The sequence below is a fragment of the Balaenoptera acutorostrata genome, chromosome 4, assembly GCF_949987535.1.
Source record: "Balaenoptera acutorostrata chromosome 4, mBalAcu1.1, whole genome shotgun sequence".
In the NCBI taxonomy this organism is placed as follows: Eukaryota; Metazoa; Chordata; class Mammalia; order Artiodactyla; family Balaenopteridae; genus Balaenoptera; species Balaenoptera acutorostrata.
In genome coordinates this window covers 59,888,517-59,904,901 of record NC_080067.1, presented here as the reverse complement: position 1 = coordinate 59,904,901, position 16,385 = coordinate 59,888,517, and the positions used below count along the sequence as shown (strand labels likewise).

The 16,385-nt window shown below is 38.6% G+C and overlaps 1 protein-coding gene across 1 annotated transcript in view; it reads right to left on the bottom strand.

Annotated features, from left to right (window-relative positions):
- Positions 1-16,385, bottom strand: part of NAALADL2 (N-acetylated alpha-linked acidic dipeptidase like 2) — a 1,059,167-nt gene that overhangs the window by 89,063 nt on the left and 953,719 nt on the right. The window lies entirely within an intron of this gene.

Genomic DNA, 16,385 nt, shown 5'->3' with positions numbered 1-16,385 from the left:
CAATGCAATCACTATCAAACTACCACTGGCATTTTTCACAGAACTAGAACAAAAAATTTCACAATTTGTATGGAAACACAAAAGACCCCGAATAGCCAAAGCAATCTTGAGAACGAAAAATGGAGCTGGGGGAATCAGGCTCCCTGACTTCAGACTATATTACAAAGCTTCAGTAATCAAGACAGTTTGGTATTGGCACAAAAACAGAAATATAGATCAATGGAACAGGATAGAAAGCCCAGAGATAAACCCACACACATATGGTGAACTTATCTTTGATAAAGGAGGCAAGCATATACAGTGGAGAAAAGACAGCCTCTTCAATAAGTGGTGCTGGGAAAATTGGACAGGAACATGTAAAAGTATGAAATTAGAACACTCCCTGACACCATGCACAAAAATAAACTCAAAATGGATTAAAGACCTAAGTGTAAGGGCAGACACTATCAAACTCTTAGAGGAAAACATAGGCAGAACACTCTATGACATACATCACAGCAAGATTCTTTTTGACCCAGCTCCCAGAGAAATGGAAATAAGAACACAAATAAACAAATGGGACCTAATGAAACTGAAAAGCTTTTGCACAGCAAAGGAAACCATAAACAAGACCAAAAGACAACCCTCAGAATGGGAGAAAATATTTGCAAATGAAGCAACTGACAAAGGATTAATCTCCAAGATTTACAAGCAGCTCATGCAGCTCAATAACAAAAAAACGAACAACCCAATCCAAAAATGGGCAGAAGATCTAAATAGACATTTCTCCAAAGAAGATATACAGATGGCCTACAGACACATGAAAGAATGCTCAACATCATTAATCATTAGAGAAATGCAAATCAAAACTACAATGAGATATCATCTCACACCAGTCAGAATGGCCATCATCAAGAAATCTAGAAACAATAAATGCTGGAGAGGGTGTGGAGGAAAGGGAACACTCTTGCACTGTTGGTGGGAATGTAAATTGATACAGCCACTATGGAGAACAGTATGGAGGTTCCTTAAAAAACTACAAATAGAACTACCATACGACCCAGCAATCCCACTACTGGGCATATACCATACCAGAGAAAACCATAGGTCAAAAAGAGTCATGTACCAAAATGTTCATTGCAGCTCTATTTACAATAGCCAGGACATGGAAGCAACCTAAATGTCCATCGACAGATGAATGGATAAAGAAGATGTGGCACATATATACAATGGAATATTACTCAGCCATAAAAAGAAATGAAATGGAGGTATTTGTAATGAGGTGGATGGAGTTAGAGTCTGTCATACAGAGTGAAGTAAGTCAGAAAGAGAAAAACAAATACAGTATGCTAACACATATATATGGAATCTAAGGGAAAAAAAAAAAAAAGGCCATGAAGAACCTAGTGGCAAGACGGGAATAAAGACACAGACCTACTAGAGAATGGACTTGAGGATATGGGGAGGGGGTGGGGTGAGATGTGACAGGGTAAGAGAGTGTCATGGACATATATACACTACCAAATGTAAAATAGATAGCTAGTGGGAAGCAGCCGCATAGCACAGGGAGATCAGCTCGGTGCTTTGTGACCACCTAGAGGGGTGGGATGGGGAGGGTGGGAGGGAGGGAGATGCAAGAGGGAAGAGAAATGGGAACATATTGTATATGTATAACAGATTCACTTTGTTATAAAGCAGATGCTAACACACTATTGTAAGGCAATTATACTTCAATAAAGATGTTTGAAAAAAAAAAAAAATCTTCCAACAAACAAAAGCCCAGGACCAGATGGCTTCACAGGCGAAGTCTATCAAACATTTAGAGAAGAGATAACACCTATCCTTCTCAAACTCTTCCAAAACGTAGCAGAGAGAGGTACACTCCCAAACTCATTCTATGAGGCCACCATCACCCTGATACCAAAACCAGACAAAGATGTCACAAAGAAAGAAAACTACAGGCCAATATCACGGATGAACGTAGGTGCAAAAATCTTCAACAAAATACTAGCAAACAGAATCCAACAGCACATTAAAAGGATCATACACTATGATCAAGTGGGCTTTATCCCAGGAATGCAAGGATTCTTCAATATACGCAAAGCAATCACGTGATACACCATATTAACAAATTGAAGGATAAAAACCATATGATCATCTCAAGAGATGCAGAGAAAGCTTTTGACAATATTCAACACCCATTTATGATAAAAACTCTCCAGAAAGTAGGCATAGAGGGAACTTTCCTCAACATAATAAAGGCCGTATATGACAAACCCACAGCCAACATTGTCCTCAATGGTGAAAACCTGAAAGCATTTCCACTAAGATGAGGAACAAGACAAGTTTGCCCACTCTCACCACTATTATTCATCATAGTTTTGGAAGTCCTAGCCACAGCAATCAGAGAAGACAAAGAAATAAAAGGAATCCAAATCGGAAAAGAAGAAGTAAAGCTGTCACTGTTTGCAGATGACATGCTACTATACATAGAGAATCCTAAAGATGCTACCAGAAAAATACTAGAGCTAATCAATGAATTTGGTAAAGTTGCAGGATAAAAAGTTAATGCACAGAAATCTCTTGCATTCCTATATACTAATGATGAAAAATCTGAAAGTGAAATTAAGAAAACACTTCCATTTAACATTGGAACAAAAAGAATAAAATATCTAGGAATAAACCTACCTAAGGAGACAAAAGGCCTGTATGCAGAAAATTATAAGACACTGATGAAAGAAATTAGGGATGATACAAATAGATGGAAAGATATACCATGTACTTGGATTGGAAGAATCAACATTGTGAAAATGACTCTACTACCCAAAGCAATCTACAGATTCAATGCAATCACTATCAAACTACCACTGGCATTTTTCACAGAACTAGAACAAAAAATTTCACAATTTGTATGGAAACACAAAAGACCCCGAATAGCCAAAGCAATCTTGAGAACGAAAAATGGAGCTGGGGGAATCAGGCTCCCTGACTTCAGACTATATTACAAAGCTTCAGTAATCAAGACAGTTTGGTACTGGCATAGAAACAGAAATATAGTTCAATGGAACAGGATAGAAAGCCCAGAGATAATCCCACCCACATATGTTCACCTTATCTTTGTTAAAGGAGGCAAGAATATACAGTGGAGAAAAGACAGCATCTTCAATAAGTGGTGCTGGGAAAACTGGAGAGCTACACGTAAAAGAATGAAGTTAGAACACTCCCTAACACCATACACAAAGATAAACTCAAAATGGATTAAAGACCTAAATTTAAGGCAAGACACCATCAAACTCTTAGAGGAAAACATAGGCAGTACACTGTATGACATAAATCACAGCAAGATCCTTTTTGACCCACCTCCTAGAGAAATGGAAATAAAAACACAAATAAACAAATGGGACCTAATGAAACTTAAAAGCTTTTGCACAGCAAAGGAAACCATAAACAAGACGAAAAGACAACCCTCAGAATGGGAGAAAATATTTGCAAATGAAGCAACTGACAAAGGATTAATCTCCAAAACATACAAGCAACTCATGCAGCTCAATATCAAAAAAACAAAGAACCCAATCCAAAAATGGGCAAAAGACTTAAATAGACATTTCTCCAAAGAAGACACACAGATTGCCAACAAACACATGAAAGAATGCTCAACATCATTAATCATTAGAGAAATGCAAATCAAAACTACAATGAGATACCATCTCACAGTGGTCAGAATGGCTGTCATCAAAAAATCTACAAACAATAAATGCTGGAGAGGGTGTGGAGAAAAGGAAACCCTGTTGCACTGTTGGTGGGAATGTAAATTGATACACTATGCCACTATGGAGAACAGTATGGAGGTTCCTTAAAAAACTAAAAATAGAACTACCATATGACCCAGCAATCCCACTACTGGGCATATACCCTGAGAAAACCATAACTAAAAAAGAGTCATGTAGCAAAATGTTCACTGCAGCTCTATTTACAATAGCCAGGACATGCAAGCAACCAAAGTGTCCATCAACAGATGAATGGATAAAGAAGATGTGGCACATATATACAATGGAATATTACTCAGCCATAAAAAGGAACGAAACTCAGTTATTTGTAGTGAGGTGGATGGACCTAGAGACTGTCATGCAGAGTGAAGTAAGGGAGAAAGAGAAAAACAAATACCGTATGCTAATGCATATATATGGAATCTTAAAAAAAAAAAAAAAGATCATGAAGGACCATGGGCAAGACTGGAATAAAGATGCAGACCTACTAGAAAATGGACTTGAGGACACGGGGAGGGGGAAGGGTAATCTGGGACAAAGTGAGAGAGTGGCTTGGACATATGTACACTACCAAATGTAAAATAGATAGCTAGTGGGAAGCAGAAGCAGCCGCATAGCACAGGGAGATCAGTTCGGTGCTTTGTGACCACCTAGAGGGTTGGGATAGGGAGGGTTGGAGGGAGGGAGATGCAAGAGGGAAGAGATATGGGGACATATGTATATGTATAACTGATTCCCTTTGTTATAAAGCAGAAAGTAAAACACCATTGTAAAGCAATTATACTCCAATAAAGTTGTTTTTAAAAAAAAGACAATGAAAACCATAAAAAATCTATAGGTTGCAGCATAAAGCTTTCTTGGAAGTTCATAGTGATACAGGCCTTCCTCACCTACAGCTTAAAAGAATTAGAAAAGGAAGAAGAAACAAATCCTAAAGTCAGCAGAAAGAAGGAAATAATAAAGATCAGAGAGGAAATAGAGATTTAAAAAACAATAGAAAAAAATCAATAAAACCAAGAGCTGGTTCTTTTAAAGGATAAACAAGATTGACAAACCTCTGGCCAGGCTCACCAAAAAGAAAAGAGAGAGAACCCAAATAAACAAAATAAGAAATGAAAAAGGAGACATAACAACTGATACTGCAGAAATACAAATAACCACAAGGGAATACTATGAACAATTATATGTCAACAAATTTGACAACCTAGAAGAAATGGACAAGCTTCTGGAAGCATGCAGCCCACTGAAACCGAGTCAAGAATAAATAGATAATTTGAACAGACTAATCACTAGAAGTGAAATAGAATCTGTAATTTAAAAACTCCCTACAAACAAAAGTCCAGGAACAGATGGCTGCATAGGCGAATTCAACCCAACAGACAAAGAAGAACTTATACTGATCCTTCTTAAACTCTTCCAAAAGAGTGAAAAGGAGGGAACACTCCCAAGTCATTCTAGGAAGCCACCATCACCCTGATTCCAAAACCAGCCAAAGACACCACCAAAAATGAAAATTGCAGGCCATTATCTTTGATGAATATACAGGCAAAAATGCTCAACAAAATATTAGCAAACCAAATCAAACAACACATAAAAAAGAACATATACCAAGACCAAGTGGGATTCATCACAAGTTCACAAAGATGGTAAACTCTTACCAAAGTGGGTATAGAGGGAATGTATCTCAAGATAGTAAAAGCTATTTATGACAAACCCATTGCCAATATAATAATGGTGAAAAGCTGAAGGCCTTCCCACTAAAATCTGGAACAAGACAAGGATGCCCACTCTCACCTCTTCTATTCAACATAGTATTGGAAGTTCTAGCCACAGCAATCAGACAAGAAAAAGAAAAAGGTATCCAAATTGGAAGGGAAGAGGTAAAATTGTCACTATATGCAGATGATATGATACTATATATAGAAAACCCAAAAGACTCCACACAAAAACTACTGGAACTGATAAATTCAGCAAGGTAGCAGGATACAAGATTAACATACAGAAATTGGTTGCATTTCTTTACACCAACAATGAAATATCAGAAAGGGGATGTAAAAGAAATACCTTTTAAAATTGCAAGACCCAAAATAAAATACTTAGGAATAAGCCTCACCAAGGAGGTGAAAGAATTATATGCTGCAAACTATAAAACATTAATAAAGGAAACTGAAGATGATACAAAGAAATGGAAAGAAATCCCATGCTCTTGGATTGGAAGAATTAATATTGTTAAAATGGCCATACTACCCAAGGCATTCTACAGATTTAACACATTCTCTATCAAATTACCCATGATATTTTTCACAGAACTAGAACAAATAATCCTAAAATTCATAAGGAACCATAAAAGAGCCAGAATTGCCAAGCAGTGCTGAAAAAAAAGAACAAAGCAGGAGGCATAACTCTCCCAGACTTCAGACAATAGTACAAAGCTAGAGTAATCAAAACAGCATGGTATTGGCACAAAAACAGATATATGGATCAATGGAACAGAATACAGAGCCCAGAAATAAACCCATGCATCTATGGTCAACTAATCTTTGATAAAGGAGGCAAAAATATACAATGGAAAAAAGACAGTCCCTTCAGCAAGTGGTGTTGGGAAAGTTAGACAGCTATGTGTAAATCAATGAAGTTAGAACACACCCCTCTCACCAAAGAAAAAACTAAACTCAAAATGACTTAAGGACTTAAACATAAGACACGACACCATAAAACTCCTAGAAGAGAACATAGGCAAAACATTCTCTGACAGAAATTGTACCAATATTTTCTTAGGTCAGTCTCCCAATGGAATAAAAATAAAAACAAAAATGAACAAATGGGACCTAATCAAACTTACAAACTTTTGCACAGCAAAGGAAACCATAAACAAAATGAAAAGACATCCTACAGAATGGGAGAAAATATCTGCAAACAATGCGACTGACAAGGACTTAATTTCCAAACTACACAAACAGCTCAGACAACTCAACAACAACCAAAAACCCCAGCCCAATCGAAAAATGGGCAGTAGACCTAAAGAGACATTTCTCCAAAGAAGAAATACAGATGGCCAATAGGCACATGAAAAGATGCCCATCATCACTAATTATTAGAGAAATGTAAATCAAACCTACAATGAGGTATCATCTCACACTGGTCAGAATGGCCAGCGTTAACATGTCTACAAATAAATGCTGGAGAGAGTGTGGAGAAAAGGGAACACTCTTGCACTGTTGGTGGGAATGTAACTTGGTGCATCCACTGTGGAAAACATTATGTCGGTTCCTCAGAAAACTAAAAATAGAATTACCATATGATCCAGCAATCCCACTCCAGGGCATATACCCAGATAAAACTATAATTCAAAAAAAATACATGCACCCCTATTTTCATAGCAGCACTATTCACAATAGCTGAGACACTGAAACAACCTAAATGTCCATCGACAGATGAATGGATAAATAAGTGGTACATATATACAATGGAATACTACTCGGCTATAAAAAAAATGAAATAATTCCATTTGCAGCAGCATGGTTACAACTAGAGATTATCATATTAAGTGAAGTAAATCAGAAAGAGAAAGACAAATACCATATGATATCACTTATATGTGGAATCTAAAATATGACACAAATGAACCTATCTATGAATCAGAAACAGAATCACGGGCATAGAGAATAGACTGGTGGTTGCCAGCGGGGAGGGGTGTGTGAGAGGGTTGGATTCAGAGTTTGGGATTAGCAGATGCAAACTGGTGTATGTAGAATGGATAAACAACATTGTCCTTCTGTATAGCACAGGGAACTATATTCAGTATCCTGTGATAAACCATAATGGAAAAGAATATGAAAAAGAATATATATATGTATAACTTGAGTCACTGTGCTGTACAGCAGTAATTAACACAACATCGTAAATCAACTGTACTTCAATTAAAAAAAAGAATTAGACAACCTACCTTTAAAATGATCCTTTTATATCTTTGTTCCTGGTGAAAAGCCAACCATTAGTAAGTTTTTATAGCATGGCAGAACATAATGATTTGTGATAAATATTGAATAGCAACCTTAATATAATACAAAATTATTGAGACTACCTAGTGAAATTATCCTGATATTATTCGAGACAATTGAAATGTAATTCTAAATTTCAAACGACAACAGTTTGCCTTTTTTTCTCCATCTTTATGCAAAATACAAATGTATTCTACGTAAGTATTTATCAAGTCCTATTTTGTGTGTTGTTCGATAAGTACTCATTCTGTAAGAAAGACATACAAGATTAAATCTCCAGTCTTAATAAATTCCTAATCTAGTTAGAAATAGCCCAAAACCAGAGAATAAATAAGTATGAAGTGAAATAAATGCTCATGAGGATGAAGGAACAGATCATTGTGTATACCAATATTCTAATTAGACCCCAGGGAAGAAGTGAAACTTGAGAGGCCATGGAACTACGCAGAAATCAAGGGCATCTCTAATGGAACTTTTAAAAGTTCTGTTAACTTATCATCTATATTAAAGCAGTTGAGGTAGGGTATTCCATCTGGAAACAACAATACTGATTAGTCAGTCTTCACTTCCTTTCCCTCAGTCCTCGCTCGCCCTTCTAGAGGATGAATCCACATCCAGCTTAAACCCTTCCATTTTTCTAGCTTGCTGTAGAAAGGACAGAGCTGGATATTACAAGCAGTAATAATATTAAGTGAAGAGGAAGAAGGAAGGAGTTAGGGAGGGAGGAGGGAAGGAAGGAAGGAGGAATTGCCAGTCAGTGGATATTGAGATCTGGGCAAGTCAGTTCAGAAGAGGCTCTAAAATGTACTGGAGGAAACAGATCCCTGCTACTCAGGGAATCTCCTGCCTTCTAACCAACCTCCACCCTGCACTATCCTCCCCAGTCAGAAGGCAGGTGGGGTAGTGGGAAGGGCAGGGGCCTTGGAATCTGATGGACCTATATTCAAGCCCTAAATCTACCACTTAAACGTATACAACCAAGTAAGACTCAGACTCTCTCTGAGGCCATTTCTTAATCCCTATATTGATCTTAATACTCAGCTCAGCTCATGGGGTTAGAGTAATGTCACAGTGAATGTAAGGCACTTAGCAGATTACCTGGGGCTTTGGGGAGTGACCTCTAAAGTGGCAAGGTGCTTCTCAGAAAACATGTTCTTCTTGAGGACCCTTGACATAAGATCCTAAAACACCTTCCAACAGATCAGAAGCTCAAAGTTATTTAATACACATCCTATCCACAAGCCCTCTGAGGCTTCTGGGTACGATCAGTAACTACAGTGCTGACTACACCCCTTGAACCTACACATGTTCTAACCTGCTAGTGTCTGGGACTGGCACAAACTACCTCATCCTGAGGCACTTCATATCTTGCTGAGTTTCTGCTTAGTAGAAACCTGTGTGTATTATGACTGTTCTACAGTCTCCTGAACAAATTTATAACTGTCTTATTTTAAATAATGATTTTACTGCCTACTACTGTGGCCTCTCTTCAGAGGTTTATACTTCAAAATGTTTTAGTTTATTCCTATCCTTTGGTTCTCTTCTGTGGCTGTATTTTTAAAAACCCACTCAATTTCATTTTAAATTAAGAGTGAAATGTACTGGTCATACTCTAAAACTATATTTTTATATCAGACAAACATAGCTTTTTACTTTAACAGTATTTCACAGTACCTCTTCTATGGATGAGCTTATCACAGTTTTAAAGGTGCTAACAATTGCACAATCACAGCTTAGATTTCACTGATTTATAGTGGCAAGAAAAAGTATGATTTATGTTCTGCATAACACGCAGTTAAAAGCAGAATAGAAGATTATTTTGGGGGAAAAATGAATGTTACTTAATGTCATCTTGAAAATATCTTGTGGCATCACTAAAGAGAAGAAAAGAAATTGCCAATATGATTACAGTCAGGGGAAACAGCAGTCCTTTATTATCCTACATTTTCTATTCTTTATGCTGAATCACAATGAATCATCTCAGCTGATTATTTAAGAAGTTAAACAAACAAAAAGGCAGGTAGAAAAAGAAGTGTGGGAGCTAGTACACTGCTGATATTCAAATAATCTAACATTGATTCTACAATGCATAAATAAAAAGATATTATTTTAAAAATGCAATATGCCAGAAGACAGTGGATAATTATGTCTAAACTAGATACAATAGAAATCCTTCTTGCAAAGATGCCAAAGTAGCATGTTTAGAAGAATCAGGTTGGCCACTTTTAAAAACATAGGTAACACATTCTAAAGATTATCTTGTATTCTAAATGTTATCCAGTGATCCAGGTAGCCAAGGCAAGTGGAAATCTAGCAAGACTCTCAATATGTTGCATAGAATGGGTTCTCCCAACAGTGTCTGTCTGCCTAGCACAGAAATTGAACCAGGGGCTCTATTATGGCTTCCAGATGCTGCCACTGTATTATGTTTGCAACTACATGACCTGGTTATTGGCTGCTTTGGAAGAATGAGTGCAAGCTTTTTTCTTTCTTTTTTTTAAGATAAGGACTTTTTTAAAAAATTAATTAATTTATAATTTTTTGTGTTTGTTGGGTCTTCATTGCTGTGCGCGGGCTTTTTCTAGTTGCGGCAAGCAGGGGCTACTCTTCATTGTGGTGTGTGGGCTTCTCATTGCGGTGACTTGTCTTTGTTGCGTAGCCTGGGCTCTGGGTGTGCAGGCTTCTGTAGTTGTGGCATGTGGGCTCAGTAGTTGTGGCTCACGGGCTCTAGAGCACAGGCTCAGTAGTTGTGGCACACGAGCTTAGTTGCTCTGTGGCATTTGGGGTCTTCCCGGACCAGGGCTCGAACCCGTGTCCCCTGCATTAGCAGGCGGGTTCTTAACCGCTCTACCACCAGGGAAGTCCCAAGCTTTCTTAAATGAATTAAATTAACATGTGGTTTATTTTTTATCACTCTCTTCCTGAAGCAGAAGGCTGGAGTTTTATATTTAATAACACATGTGAGTTTAATTATGTTTTGGCTAAACCAGGAAACTGAAAAAGAAAAGGTTTTAATACAGTTAATCAACATGAGGGAAAGGGTACTTTATGCTCTATTACAAGCCATGATTAAAAGTATCTTTTTTTAAAAAAACTGACATTGTTAAGTGTTGCCAGTGAGGCAACATTCATAGTGCAATGGATTGTAGTGCTATCCTGCCATGGGCACAGGGATTTATCTGAAAACTACACTTAGAGAAAAAAAATTTCACAATGCAATAGCTTCAAGATGGCAGAGGAGTAAGATGTGGAGATCACCTTCCTCCCCACAAATACATGAAAAATACATGTACATGAGGAACAGCTCCTACAGAACACCTACTGAATGCTGGCAGAAGACCTCAGACTTCCCAAAATGCAAGAAACTGCCCACATACCTGGGTAGGGCAAAAGAAAAAAAAAAAAAAAAAACAGAGACAAAAGAATGGGGATGGGACCTGAACCTCTGGGAGGGAGCTGTGAAGGAGGAAAAGTTTCCACACACTAGGAAGCCCCTTCACTGGTGGAGACAGCGGGTGGGTGGGGGGGAAGCCTTGGAGCCATGGAGGAGAGTGTAGCAACAAGGGTGCAGAGGTCAAAGCGGAGAGATTCCCGCACAGAGCACTTGAGCTGACCAGCACTCACCAGTCTGAGAGGCTTGTCCGCTCACCCACCGGGGCAGGTGGGGGCTGGGAGCTGAGGCTCGGGCTTCGGAGGTCAGACCCCAGGGAGAGGACTGGGGTTGGCTGCATGAACACAGCCTGAGGGGGCTAGTGCACCACAGCTAGCCAGGAGGGAGTCTGGGAAAAAGTCTGGTACTGCCTAAGAGACAAGAGACAATTATTTTGGGGTGCGTGAGGAGAGGGGATTCAGAGCACCACCTAAACAAGCTCCAGAGACAGATGAGAGCCGCGGCTATCAGCGCGGACACCAGAGACAGCATGAAATGCTAAGGCTACTGCTGCATCCACCAAGAAACCTATGTGCAAGCACAGGTCACTATCCACATCTCCGCTTCTTGGAGCCTGTGAAGCCCACAACTGACAGGGTCCTGTGATCCAGGGACAACTTCCCACGGAGAACACACACCATGCCTCAGGCTGGTGTAATGTGAAGCCAGCTTCTGCTGCAGCAGGCTCGCCTGGCATTCCATATCCCTACCTCCCCCTGGCCGGAGTGAGCCAGAGCCCCCAAATCAGCTGCTACTTTAACCCCGTCCTGTCTGGGTGGGGAACAGACACCCTCAGGCGACCTACACACAGAGGTGGGGCCAAATCCAAAGCTGAACCGCAGGAGCTGTGCTAACACAGAAGAGAAATACAAATTTCTACATGCAGCCTCAGGAGCAGCAGATTAAATGTCCACAAATTGATGTACCCTGAATCTGTGGAATACCTGAATAGACAACAAGTCATCCCAAAATTGAGGCAGAGGACTTGGGGAGCAACTGTAGACTTGGGCTTTGTTTTCTGCATCTAATTTGTTTTTGGTTTGATGTTTATCTTAGTTTAGTATTTACAGCTGATTATTATTGGTAGATTTGTTTATTGATTTGGTTGCTCTTTTCCTTTTTTTTAATATATATATATATATATATATTTCCCCTTTTTCTCCTTTTGTGAGTGTGTATGTGTATGCTTCTTTCTGTGATTTTGCCTGTATAGATTGGCTTTTACCCCATTTGTCCTAGAGTTCTGTCTGTCCTTTTTTTTCTTTTTCTTTTTTTTTATTATATTTTTTAGCGCTTGTTATCATTAGTGGATTTGTTTTTTGGTTTGGTTGCTCTCTTCTTTCATATTACTTTTTTATTTTAATAACTATTTTTTCTTTCTTTCTTTCTTTCTTCCTTCCTTCCTTCCTTTCTTTCTTTTCCTCCTTCCTTCCTTTTCTTTCTTTCTTCCTTCCTTCCTTCCTTTCTTTCTTTCTTTCTTTTTCTTTCTTACTTTCTTCTTTCTTTTTTTTCTTTCTCCCTTTTCTTTTGAGCCATGTGGCTGACAGGATCTTGGTGCTCTGGCCAGGTATCAGGCCTGAGCCTCTGAGGTAGGAGAGCCGAGTTCAGGACATTGGTCCACCAGAGACCTCCTGCCCCCACACAATACAAAACGGAGAAAGATATCTCAGAGATCTCCATCTCAACGTGAAGACCCAGCTCCACTCAACGACCAGTAAGCTACAGTGCTGGACACCTTATGCCAAACAACTAGCAAGACAGGAACACAACACCACCCATTTGCAGAGAGGCTGCCTAAAATCATAATAAATTCACAGACACACGAAGACACACCACAGGAGGTGGTCCTGCCCACCAGAAAGACAAGATTCAGCCTCATCCACCTGTGTTCTGGTGGAAACCTACACAACCCACTGAACCAACCTTACCCACAGGGGGCAGACAACAAAAACAATGGGAACTACGAACCTGCAGCCTGCGAAAAGGAAACCCCAAACACAGTAAATTAAGCAAAATGAGAAGACAGAGAAACACAGCAGATGAAGGAGCAAGGTAAAAACCCACCAGACCAAACAAATGAAGAGGAAATAGGCAGTCTACCTGAAAAAGAATTCAGAATAATGATAGTAAAGATGATGCAAAATCTTGGAAATAGAATGGAGAAAATACAAGAAAGGTTTAACAAGGAACTAGAAGAACTAAAGAGCAAACAAACAATGATGAACAACACAATAAATGAAATTAAAAATTCTCTTCAAGGAATCAATAGCAGAATAACTGAGGCAGAAGGACGGATAAGTGACCTGGGAGTTAGAATAGTGGAAATAATTACCACAGAGCAGAATAAAGAAAAAAGAATGAAAAGAATTGAGGACAGTCTCAGAGACCTCTGGGACAACATTAAATGCACCAACATTCGAATTATAGGGGTCTCAGAAGAAGAAGAGAAAAAAAAAGGTAGTGAGAAAATTTTGAGGAGATTATAGTTGAAAACTTCCCTAATATGGGAAAGGAAATAGTTAATCAAGTCCAGGAAGCACAGAGTCCCATACAGAATAAATCCAAGGAGAAACACACCAAGACACATATTAATCAAACTATCAAAAATTAAATACAAAGAAAAAATATTAAAAGCAGTAAGGGAAAAGCAACAAATAACACACAAGGGAATCCCTATAAGGTTAACAGCTGATCTTTCAGCAGAAACTCTGCAAGCCAGGAGGGAGTGGCAGAACATATTTAAAATGATGAAAGAGAAAAACCTACAACGAAGATTACAACCCAGCAAGGGTCTCATTCAGATTCAATGGAGAAATTAAAACCTTTACAGACAAGCAAAATCTATGAGAATTCAGCACCACCAAACCAGCTTCACAACAAATGCTAAAGGAACTTCTCTAGGCAGGAAGCACAAGAGAAGGAAAACAACTACAGTAACAAACACAAAACAATTAAGAAAATGGTAATAGGAACACACATATCGATAATTACCTTAAATGTAAATGGATTAAATGCTCCCACCAAAAGACATAGACTGGCTGAATGGATACAAAAACAAGACCTGTATATGCGCTGTCTACAAGAGACCCACTTCAGACCTAGGGACACATACAGACTGAAAGTGAGGGGATGCAAAAAGATATTCCATGCAAATGGAAATCAAAAGAAAGCTGGAATAGCAATTCTCATATCAGACAAAATAGACTTTAAAAGAAAGACGATTACAACAGACAAAGCAACACACTACATAATGATCAAGGGAATAATCCAAGAGGAAGATGTAACAATTTAAAATATTTATGCACCCAACATACAAGCACCTCAATACATAAGGCAAATGCTAACAGCCATAAAAGGGGAAATCGACAGTAACACAATCACATTAGGGAACTTTAACACCCCACTTTCACCAATGGACAGATCATCCAAAATGAAAATAAATAAGGAAACACAAGCTTTAAATGATACATTAAACAAGATGGAATTAATTGATATTTATAGGACATTCCATCCAAAGACAACAGAATACACTTTCTTCTCAAGTGCTCATGGAATATTCTTCAGGACAGATTATATCTTGGGTCACAAATCAAGCCTTGGTAAATTTAAGAAAATTGAAATCACATCAAGTATCTTTTCCAACCACAACGATATGAGACTAGATATCAATTACAGGAAAAATCTGAGAAAAATACAAACACCTGAGGCTAAACAATACACTACTAAATAGCCAAGAGACCACTGAAGAATTCAAAGAGGAAATCAAAAAATATCTAGAAACAAATGACAATGAAAACACGAGGACCCAAAACCTATGGGATGCAGCAAAAACAGTTTTAATAGGGAAGTTTATAGCAATATAATCCTACCTCAAGAAACAAGAAACATCTCAAACAACCTAACCTTACACCTACAGCAATTAGAGAAAGCAGAACAAAAAACCCCCAAAGTTAGCAGAAGGAAAGAAATCATAAAGATCAGATCAGAAATAAATGAAAAAGAAACGAAGAAAACAATAGCAAAGATCAATAAAACTAAAAGCTGGTTCTTTGAGAAGATAAACAAAATTGATAAACCACTAGCCAGACTCATCAAGAAAAAAAGGGCGAAGACTCAAATCAATAGAATTAGAAATGAAAATGGAGAAGTAACAACTGACACTGCAGAAATACAAAGGATCATGAACGATTACTACAAGCAACTATATGCCAATAAAATGGACACCCTGGAAGAAATGGACAAATTCTTAGAAATGCACAAACTTCCGAGACTGAACCAGGAAGAAACAGAAAATATGAACAGACCAATCACAAGCACTGAAATTGAAACTGTGATTAAAAATCTTCCAACAAATAAAAGCCCAGGACCAGATGGCTTCACAGGCGAAGTCTATCAAACATTTAGAGAAGAGCTAACACCTATCCTTCTCAAACTCTTCCAAAACGTAGCAGAGAGAGGTACACTCCCAAACTCATTCTATGAGGCCACCATCACCCTGATACCAAAACCAGACAAAGATGTCACAAAGAAAGAAAACTACAGGCCAATATCACGAATGAACATAGATTCAAAAATCTTCAACAAAATACTAGCAAAAAGAATCCAACAGCACATTAAAAGGGTCATACACCATGATCAAGTGGGCTTTATCCCAGGAATGCAAGTATTCTTCAATATACGCAAATCAATCAATGTGATACACCATATTAACAAATTGAAGGAGAAAAACCATATGATCATCTCAATAGATGCAGAGAAAGCTTTTGACAAAATTCAACACCCATTTATGATAAAAGCCCTGCAGAAAGTAGGCATAGAGGGAACTTTCCTCAACATAATAAAGGCCACATATGACAAACCCACAGCCAACATTGTCCTCAATGGTGAAAAATTGAAAGCATTTCCACTAAGATGAGGAACAAGACAAGGTTGCCCACTCTCACCACTATTATTCAACATAGTTTCAGAAGTGTTAGCCACAGCAATCAGAGAAGAAAAAGAAATAAAAGGAATCCAGGGGCTTCCCTGGTGGTGCAGTGGTTAGGAATCCGCCTGCCAAGGCAGGGGATACGGGTTCGTGCCCTGGTCTGGGAAGATCCCACATGCCGCGGAGCGGCTAGGCCCGTGAGCCACAATTACTGAGCCTGCGCATCTGCAGCCTATGCTCCGCAACGGGAGAGGCCGCGACAGTGAGAAGATCCCACATGC